The sequence below is a fragment of the Temnothorax longispinosus genome, chromosome 3 (genome assembly GCF_030848805.1).
Source record: "Temnothorax longispinosus isolate EJ_2023e chromosome 3, Tlon_JGU_v1, whole genome shotgun sequence".
NCBI lineage: Eukaryota > Metazoa > Arthropoda > Insecta > Hymenoptera > Formicidae > Temnothorax > Temnothorax longispinosus.
In genome coordinates, this window is record NC_092360.1 from 18,471,124 (window position 1) to 18,481,145 (window position 10,022).

Here is a 10,022-nt window from a genome sequence, read left to right on the forward strand (position 1 = left end):
GCAAATACGTTATTCTCTATCCAACACTTTCTCTATTTTCATTCAAGAAAATTATTCTTGAATAATAAGAATATATTTTTCTTCGTTAAACTATATGAAATTTCTTTATTCAAAGCAAGTTTTCTTCTTTTAACACAATATAATCTTATTTCAAGATTTCCTCGTTAAAACTAAAGATATTATCAAATTAAGAATATTCTTTTTTTCTGTGTAATGGTAAGAATGTAATAATTCTCGTAAGTTTTACATAATTCAATGATACTTAGATGTATAAGAAAGATACAATTCAGGTATAATTATCTGAATCATTTCCTTTGTAAATAATAAGATCATTAGTAATTACTTATTAACTTATTACTATACTCTAATGAACTTATTACTATTCATTGTGTAAGCGCTCAGATACCAAATCGAACGATTGAAAACAGCGCTTATAAGTGTGAGCGCTTACAGCGCGTGAGCGTCCAAACGCACCCTAAATCACGGAACGGAATTGAACGGAATTGAAACGGAACTACTCTGATTAGTTAACCCCCACCATTACTGTTCCGTTCCGCTATTCCTTCTCCATCGGGATGCACCCTTAGGGTTGGTTTATAATAGCCGTAACCGTTGATTTAAGCCGTAATCTTTAAGAAATTGACCAATCACAGTCGATTATTCTTCTCACATTCGACTGTGATTGGTCAATTTCTTAAAGATTACGGCTTAAATCAACGGTTACGGCTATTATAAATCAACCTTAAGCCCTTGCACAATGCCAGGCAACAGGCAATAGGAACAGGAATAGAAATCAGAAATCATTATTTGTAAATCTAGGCATGACACAATTTCCTCACTGGGTGCCTATTGCCGATTGTTGCGCATGTAATTAACGCATTTTTGGTATTTCCTGTTCCATTGCCTGTTGCCTCACTGTTGCAAGGGCGTACTCTGGGTCCGTCCGAGTTCGGACCTGCCACGTTGCGTATCGTTCGAATCGTTTTGTCAATGCGCATGAAGCGCTTTAGTAATTCGGAACGGTTGTCTGCCCGCTCTGCGTACTAATGCGAATTGAAAAGAGATCGACGCCGTTCTAATCAATGGCTGCTGCCTTATTCGTATAATGTTAGTCGACGACTGACACTTTTAAAAAAAAATTAATGACACGTTTTAATAAAATGTGAAATTGATTGTATTTTGTTTGTAGATTATTGTAGTGCATTTATTTTTGTTTGTTAATTTATAATTAATTTTAAATTAATTATTTAATTGTAGACCATGAAACTAGCCGACATATATTATAAAATTAAAAAATTTGAACATTACTTCTTCACAATTTTCAAAAGTATGCAAATTATAAATTTGCACGTTACTTAATCAACATTTTATTTCGCTCATAAAGCTACCTCTTATGAGGAAGCCTATTTTTTTATGTATAATTATTAGTAGATATTTATTAATTTGGCTTCTTCATAGAGGAAGCTTTATGAGCGAAATAAAATGTTGATTAAGCAACGTGCAAATTTATAATTTGCATACTTAAAAATTGTGAGGAAGTAATGATCAAATTTATAATTTGTACACTTAAAAATTATGAGGGAGCAATGTGCAAGTTTCTACTTGCACACTTAAAAACTAAGAGGAAACAGTGTGCAAGTTTCTACTTGCACACTTTTTTATTGTGATAAGCTTTATTGGCTAATATTTGTTATACTATTACAAAAATCAATTAAATAATTATATAATTAGTCCCATTTTTTTATTTATACATTAATTTTTTATTTTTACTGTAAAATAATTTTTTAAATATATAAAAAGTGATTTTATTACTAATTATAGTGGCACAAATGGAGTTTTACAATCAACATAATGTTAAATCGATGTTGACTTGAGTAGTTCAGGCTACATGGTCCATATATGGACTTGAGAATATAAGACTGAAGAATATAACAGATTTAGAATTGAATAAATTGCGACTGGTTTGGCGCAATTTTTCTAATTTTATTATATTTTAAGTTTTTCTACCCGTATTTCATATATAATTCTTTAAGATTTGGTTGATTAGTTCTTGAGGCATCCTGTCTTTTTATTAAGAACGTTCAATGAATTTATTCAATCGCAATCTGTAAACAAAACACTGTTGCTGCTAAGGTGACGACAAGCGTCTTGAACATTCAAAGGAGTATGAATGTGTTAAAAATTGATGAAACTTTACAATTATTAGATGAAGTCGTAGTTATTCTTTAATTAAATAAAGATTAAATACTATTCTTTTTAAATTTAACATATCTTTGAGATGCTGTAATGTAATTGTATTCGAAATTATTTTTCTAATACCAAAATTAGTGGCTGCTATAATTTTGGTACTATAAGTACGGATCATGCCCCGATCTTGGCTTAATTGTCTGGTTCGTCCCCCGATCTTGACTTAATTGTCTGGAACGTCTCCCGATCTTGATTCAAATCATGCCTCGATCTTGGCTTAATTGTCTGGATCATGCCCAAATCTTGGCTTAATTGTCTGATGGATTATGCCCCGATATTGGCTTAATTGTCTGGATTATGCCCCGATCTTGACTTAATTGCTTGAATCATACCAATTTTAGATCATGATCCGATCTAGACAATTAAGCCAAGAATATAACAAAACTAATAATTATAGCCCGATATTTCAAAATTGCTACACATATTTCTAAAAAAATTATGGACCTTTGATCGCATATAAAAATAGATCTAATCAATCAAATCTTTTAAAGAATTATATATGAAAGGTATATAGGAGTTAAAAAAACTGAAAAATATAATAGAATTAGAAATAGATCGATATCTCAAATATTGAGAAAGCTACAGCGTAAAACACGCTTTTCTGAGGTCGACGAATTTTAATAAAATTAGAGGAGAACATACTTTCTATAATACTCTATTTGTGTGCAAAATTTCAACCCGGTATCTAAAAAATTGTAGAAGTAGATTCGTGTACAAAAAAATAGATGTGGAATCGATTGTATTTTGTTTGTAGATAATTATCGTAGTGCATTTATTTTCGTTTGTTAGTCCATAATTATATTTTAATTAAATATTTAAAGTGTCAGTCGCGCGTCGGCTAACATCATATGATACATCAACATATTATAAAATAAAAAAAGCTCGCTTGTAGTTAATTGTATTTTGTTTGTAGAGCTTTGTAGTAAAGTTAAAAAGTTTTGTAGTCTCTTTAAATTGTTTATAATTAATAAATACATTTGTCGAACTGTGTAGCTATCCGACAATCAATTAACGATAGCTGTTGCTCTATGCTACATATATAGTTCAATAAATGTATTTATTATTTATAAACAATTTAAAGAGACTACAAAACTCTACAAACAAAATACAATTAATTACAAACAAACTTTTTTTATTTTATAATATGTTGATGTATCATATGATGTTAGCCGCAATTTTAATTAACCCTCAGGGTACGATCTGGGTTAGCGTAACCCGAGCCGAATTTTGAAAGTAGCGCCATTTTAAAGGAAGTGAATGGTGGGGGTCCGTACCGGGGGGGGGGAAAAATCTTTGAGGTAGCTACTACACGGAAAAAGGTATTCACCGTATGAGATCATTCAAGGCGGACCATGAAACGCGCTGCGCCCTGCCACTACGCTGGGCCCTGGGCCGTGTCCCCCACTCTCTTCCGTCGTGCGCCCATGTCAAAACACGCTGCTCGCGCTGCACGATACGACGTGCTACGTTCGCAACGCGAAAGCCGGTGCGATGCACGGAAAAATACCGTGCTTAGTACGAGGATAGACGTTGCTGCGCGGCAGCGTGTTTTGACATGGGCGCACGACGGAAGAGAGTGGGGGACACGGCCCAGCGTAGTGGCAAGGCGCAGCGCGTTTCATGGTCCGCCTTGCATGATCTCATACGGTGAATACCTTTTTTCGTGTATGTAAGCGCCAAGGGGCAGCGTCAGTCTACGCTTGGTGCTCAAGATAAACGAATTTGAAAATTGAACTCGGGTAGTCTACACCCAGCTGGTACGGAACGTTACAAAATCCGTGTTTTTCAAACAAAAAAAATTTGTGTTTTTCGAGTATTTGCTGCAGTAGAGTATTCTGGTATGTATAATTTACTATTTTTTATATACTTTTGTGCATTCTAACCTCAAAATGATGCTCTGTAGCATACCAGCATAACGTATCCGTGCATGCAATTTTTGTTATTTATTTATATTATACTAATCAACAACATCCAAAAGAACTATTTTTACTTTAAGATATTTTTTTTGCGTTATTACGATAAATCAAGCAAGTAACGTTATATCGCTATCGCAAAAAAACGGGTATTTTCATAGTTCAAAAAAAATATACTTTTTGGAATGGATCAAAAAACGAATTCAGCCATTTCAAAGAACAACTTTTTAGCTTTCAAACGCGACTTAAAAAATGTCGATATCTTTTTTTTTCATAAAGTTATGCAATTTAAAAGAAAAAATGAATTTTTATGAAAATTTTTTGAGAATGGTTTACATTTTCAAATGTATCTTTGTTTAAACAAATAAGGTAATAAATCTACCAACGCCATTGTATTTTTGAGAAAATTTCCGATCCAAAGAAAAAAAAATTTGTTTCAATTGATAAATTACAGCCCGATATACAGTCAATCAAAGTCGCCGGGTTAGGCTAACCCATGTCCGTACGGAACGTAACTTTTTTATAGATCGTACCCTGAGGGTTAAAAATTAATTATGAACTAACAAACGAAAATAAATGCACTACAATAATCTACAAACAAAATACAATCGATTTCACACCTAATTTAAAAAAAGTGTCAGTCGGCTAATATCATCACAAAATTCTTGCCTCTTGTCAGAGGTCAATACGGTCCGTTGTTCATTCCGAATTACGCAAGAAGCGCATAGACTGCATAAACGCATCAGACGCATCAACTGCCTCAAGTCGAATAGAAGCACTCAATGCACTGGGAGGAGTGCTAAGAATTCAGTACGGTTAGTACAATCTAGGGAATTCTCTGCGCTACCAAAGCGCTCCCAATGCGCGCATTGGCTTAAATCGGAACGACTTTCTGTGCAGTCTACGCGCTTCATGCGTAACTCGGAACGCACCCCTGGCCATTGTAGACGACGCTTTAGAGCTGTGACGTAATCACACATGCGCATGACGGGCGACTAGGGGCGACCGTTGACTCCTCCATATGTGTCCATGTGCTGTGTTTTCGCTAGTCACGTTTCAACGGTCACGTCGGCAATATTCGTGCATCTGACTCCCTATATCATCGACTTACAATATTACAATTGATGTAAGTATTACTGCGTAATTTACAAAATGATAAATTGTGGTATAAAAAACTACAGCCTGATCTGGCTTCCAAGATGCTGCCGCGTCCTTCATGAATTTAATTCCGACGTTTCGCCTATAAAAAACGTGACATCAGATTAAGCATTTTACTATATCATGAAAGTCTAATATCAAAAAATATAGCCGTAATGAAACAAAATTCTTTACTATAGTTATCAATATATCGTAAATATTAAAATCTTATCGTTTATTAGTCTGTTGACAAAAGCTAACCTAACATAACCTAAACTTAATGGCTCGTCTACAATAGCCACAACAGTATGCAGTAAGACTAAGACGTAAGCAATAAGCTGTTGACTAATGGGATTTTTTACAATTCAAGAATAATTGACTGTGGTTGGCCAATAGCTTACTGCTCACGTCTTAGATTACCAAATCTTATGTATACAGCTGTATGTTTTGTAAGGCAAACTTTTAAGATAGTAATAGCTCATCGTTTTTTCTTTTTTGATTATGTTTATTCTTATTTGTGTAGGTGCAACTAAGCATACTAAACATATAGATACAATGGTTGCACCTGATGCTACTGAGAAAGATGTTATTACAGGTATCAAAGAGTTTCTTCGTCAGTCAATTGGCCGAGCTAAAACGTAAGTAACTTACTGTATTAATCTCGTTTTTTGTTTATGTTAATTCTAATTTCTTTTTATTCTTGACAGATGGGAAGCAAAGCAATTAACAGAATGAAAGAAACCCAGATCTTCATGAACATATGTCTGAAACAGAAGAAACCTCTATTTTGAATGAAAGTGGTGAACAAAGTGAAGCTTTTTTTAACTGATGTGGAAGATGACAGTAACGAGCACCTTCCCGATATTAATAATAAAAAACTAGTTCCTTATGTCGAAGACTCAGATGATTCATCATAGTAGCTTATAATGTCATTAAAAAAAATTGACGAATTTAGTATTGCGCTTTATGCATTAGAAGTAATATTTTTATTTTTTTTCACAGTAATACTACAGAATATAAAAAAGATTTTAGTTATATATAATGCATTGTAATATGCTTTGCATTATACAACATTATTAATTTTAATTTTGTTTTTTCACGTGACTAAATTTTATTATCATATATATAATATGTGATATTAAAATGTATAAGAGATAGATATAATTATATTTTTTGTAAACTATTTTATTAAATATTTTTTTGTGAAGAACAACTTTTCTATGACACCTGACACTTATTCCTTAATATTGTATATAATTTAATACTAGATACAGTAATATTAAATATTACTATACTGTATATATTATATATAACATATCTGTTTTTAATGAGGTATAGATATCCGATATATATCCAGAATCAGATATCATATCTGAAGATGAAATTATCATGGCTTTTTGCGACCTTGGAGATGTCTTTGAGATAGTCTTATGATATCTTGCGCAATCGGATATTCCGTCATTCAGATATCTTCTGGATATCTTGGAGATATATTTTGCTGTGTGGGAATTATAGAAGGTCGTTGAAGTATGATAATGCTGCAAAACATTTTAACATTTTAGCAATCAGTTTGATCTACATAATTATTTTGATAATGCAACAAAATTATTTTGTCAGATCTGTATCTATATAGCTATTAGATACTTCAACAAAACCGTTCTTTCTGTGATATAAATTGCTCATTACATTATTATAGTATATGGAAAAATAATCGGCTATTTTATATCTGCACTTAAGTTAATCGCGTACAAAAGGCTTTTTTAAATTAAAAAATTATCATTTTTTTAAATAAATCTCTAAGTATCGATTGTAGTTTGCAGTGTTTGTGTCTCCCAAATGCACTATCAATGATGCTATTAAGGTTCTCTCAACTGCATCACTTTTTATTATGTATACAATTGAATACAACTCGTTTCGAATTAAAAATCAAATTGTAAGTTGGTCTTTTGTTGTATGCAATTAAATAATATAAATAATATATAGAATAAATATTTTTGATAAGCCAGACTTTATGCAAAATAGCTTTTTTCCAAATTTTCAACGAGAATAATCAAAAAATAAAATGAAATGTTGATACCAAAGGTGAAGCGATCCTTGGAAGAGCTTGAACACATCTGTGACGAACTAGAAGATAAGAACGAAATAGCTATCATAAAGAAATACGGAAACGAAGCGAAGCGTTTTGCGGGCCTAATTATATGTAAGACAATTTCTCTTGATATTTATGTTACGTCCTGCAAATTCCACGATTTCCCTTTTTCGCGGAAATTCTTACGCGCCTAAGATAGACCTTAAGATTAAGATAAGTAAACTGAGCACGGACGGTTATCGATCGGCGAGTGAGCTTTGATCTCCTCACATTCCTTTTTTTTACAACTAGTTATTTGGCTAGGCGACACAAAGCAACCTCCCAGAATAAACTACCGACAGGCGGGGCATACGTGATCGGATTTTTATCAACTTTGTCTGGCCCATAAGCCCGGCGACACGACGCGCCAAAAGGGGCCTTAATCCCAGACGGAATTGATGAAGATCTTTATTGCATCAAGCGAGGTTTCTAAAATTGCTAGTACGATGTTTCCGACAAGCAGAGATAAAAAACCTAGGACGTGCCTGTAAACACACGTGGCGGAAGTTTCTGTTTGCGTCTAAGATTGAGAAGTATGCATCTGTCTGTCGACATACAAACAGAGTCGCGAGATAAATAAGAACCCCAATAAAAGAGAAATCGGCGACAGCCGAAAAATAAGATAAGTCGCTGGAAGAATCGCTGGGTTGCACCCCCGATAAGACAGTGGGGGCCTTACGCGACGACTGACCAATGGAAAACCGGAAAAATCGATAACCGTCTCTAGCTTTCCAGGATAGGCAAAGACTTAAGAATCTACCTCTTGGGCGAGAAACATCTCGCCCAATAAGAAATCACTTAAACAATAATTAGAAGAATCCCCACCAATCAAAAGTCCCAAAAATAAAAACCAGACACACCCCACATGAAATCCACCCCTTCCATTCTGGTTGGCGCTCACATGTAAATAGTGTACATAATTCTAAGATAGTAGTTTAGTCGCACCCGTGTAATGTTTGATATGTTTGAATTGCGTTGATACTCGTTGTATATTAGTCAGTAAGCTCATATAATCGTAAAGTTATCGTTGGTTTGAGACTCGCGTGAAACGTTGGCGGACCGCGACAGGTGTCAATACTCGCGCGACTCACCCGACTCGTGCTGCCCGCCCACGGGCGGCAGGCCCAATTATTGGGACAATAGTACTCGTTCGCGCCGTACTTCCAGGAGCGCGAGCCGAGAGAGTTCCGGAGCACACGCGGTTACTCCCGTAAGAATCGCCGACAAGTTAAAACGGAGTATCAGCCACAGTCAAGTGCTCGAAGAATTCGTTATAACGGCGTGTGCCTGCTTGCCCGTTTTGTGTTGTTTGCTGCTCGCTTGCTTGCTTGCCCGCTACCTTGTCTGCCTGCACGCCTCCCGCTTGCTATCAAGGAGGATTCGCCACCTGAGAGGACAGACGAGAACGGCCGAGAGACCATCCCAGGAGAGCGCCGGGCTGCGATACGGTGAGTCGCTTCGCTTGATTTATCCCGTTTTTCTTGCATCTTATTTCGCTTGCATTCGTGAGGGGATTGCCCCTTTGGTCCTTCGAACCACCCTAATACAGGCCAATCGCGAATCCGGGGAACGATTGATACCCCCCCGAGCATTGGTCCTTCGAGCCGGATTTTAAATCGCGTTTAGAGAACTCCGCCGACCTTTCGCGCGAGTCCGCCAATCAACGTTAATCGTCTTGTACATTCTATCGCATAATCGGCGCGTGCACGCTCGCACCGCGTGATCGCTCTTTCGCTCGCACGTCGCATCGGCACGTCGCGGCGAAGACATCCGCGGGATCTGATCGTTGCGCGTGCCATTATTTCGTTTAAATCTCGATCGCTGCATATCGTTGCAGCCTCTAGTGGAATCGAATAATCCGCGCGTGCACGCGCGTACCGCGTGATCGCTCCCTCGCTCGCACGTCGCGGCGAGGATATCCGCGCGATATCGTCTTCGCGCGAGCCCGAATCTGGAGCGCTCCCGCTCGCTGCATTCGTTGCAACCCTCATTAACACGGCGGCTAAGCGGCGCGGGCACGCGCGCCCTGCGTGATCTCGTCTCTCGCGCACCCGCCCTTAGCTCGACCATCCGCGTGATCGCTCTCTCGCTCGCACGTCGCATCGGCACGTCGCGACGGAGACATCCGCGTGATTAATTTTCGCAAAATCGCTGCACCCTCGGTGCATAATTCGCTATGCGGTAGCCGCATTAATCGTTGCAGACCTTCGCTAAATCGAATAGTTGACGCGTACCACTTCATATCGTGTGATTGCGCTCTCGCTTGCTCGTCGCGGCGAAGACATCCGCGTGACTATAGTCGTACGCGCGCGTGCCTTTCTCTCGATCTTTATTGCAACCGCTGCATAATCGTCGCGGCCCTTATAACAGGGAAACGAAATAATCGGCGAGTGCTCGAGCTACGCGCGTGATCCCTCTCGTCCGCCCGTCGCATGGGCACGACGCGGCAAGGAGATCCGCATAATTGTAATTGTACGAAATAGTGAAATTGTAAAAGCTCGCGCACGTGCCATTGTTCGTCTTCGCCGCGCCGAAACTCTGCATAAACGTTGCAGACTTCGCATTGCAACTTGATAGTGTCAAAGACGATCAAATAT

The 10,022-nt window shown here is 37.3% G+C and overlaps 1 long non-coding RNA gene across 3 annotated transcripts; it reads left to right on the forward strand.

Moving 5' to 3' along the window:
• The first annotated feature begins 3,693 nt into the window (after positions 1-3,693).
• On the forward strand, positions 3,694-6,294 carry LOC139810320 (uncharacterized). 3 transcript variants are annotated; one of them, XR_011731289.1, is made up of 4 exons: positions 3,694-4,085; positions 4,840-5,286; positions 5,821-5,935; positions 6,005-6,294. It is a non-coding gene; the product is annotated as an uncharacterized lncRNA (long non-coding RNA). The 3 variants fall into 3 exon arrangements; XR_011731290.1 differs by lacking the exon at positions 3,694-4,085 and having other exon boundaries at positions 4,110-4,975; positions 5,061-5,286; XR_011731288.1 differs by lacking the exon at positions 3,694-4,085 and having other exon boundaries at positions 4,121-5,286.
• Positions 6,295-10,022: the final 3,728 nt, after the last annotated feature.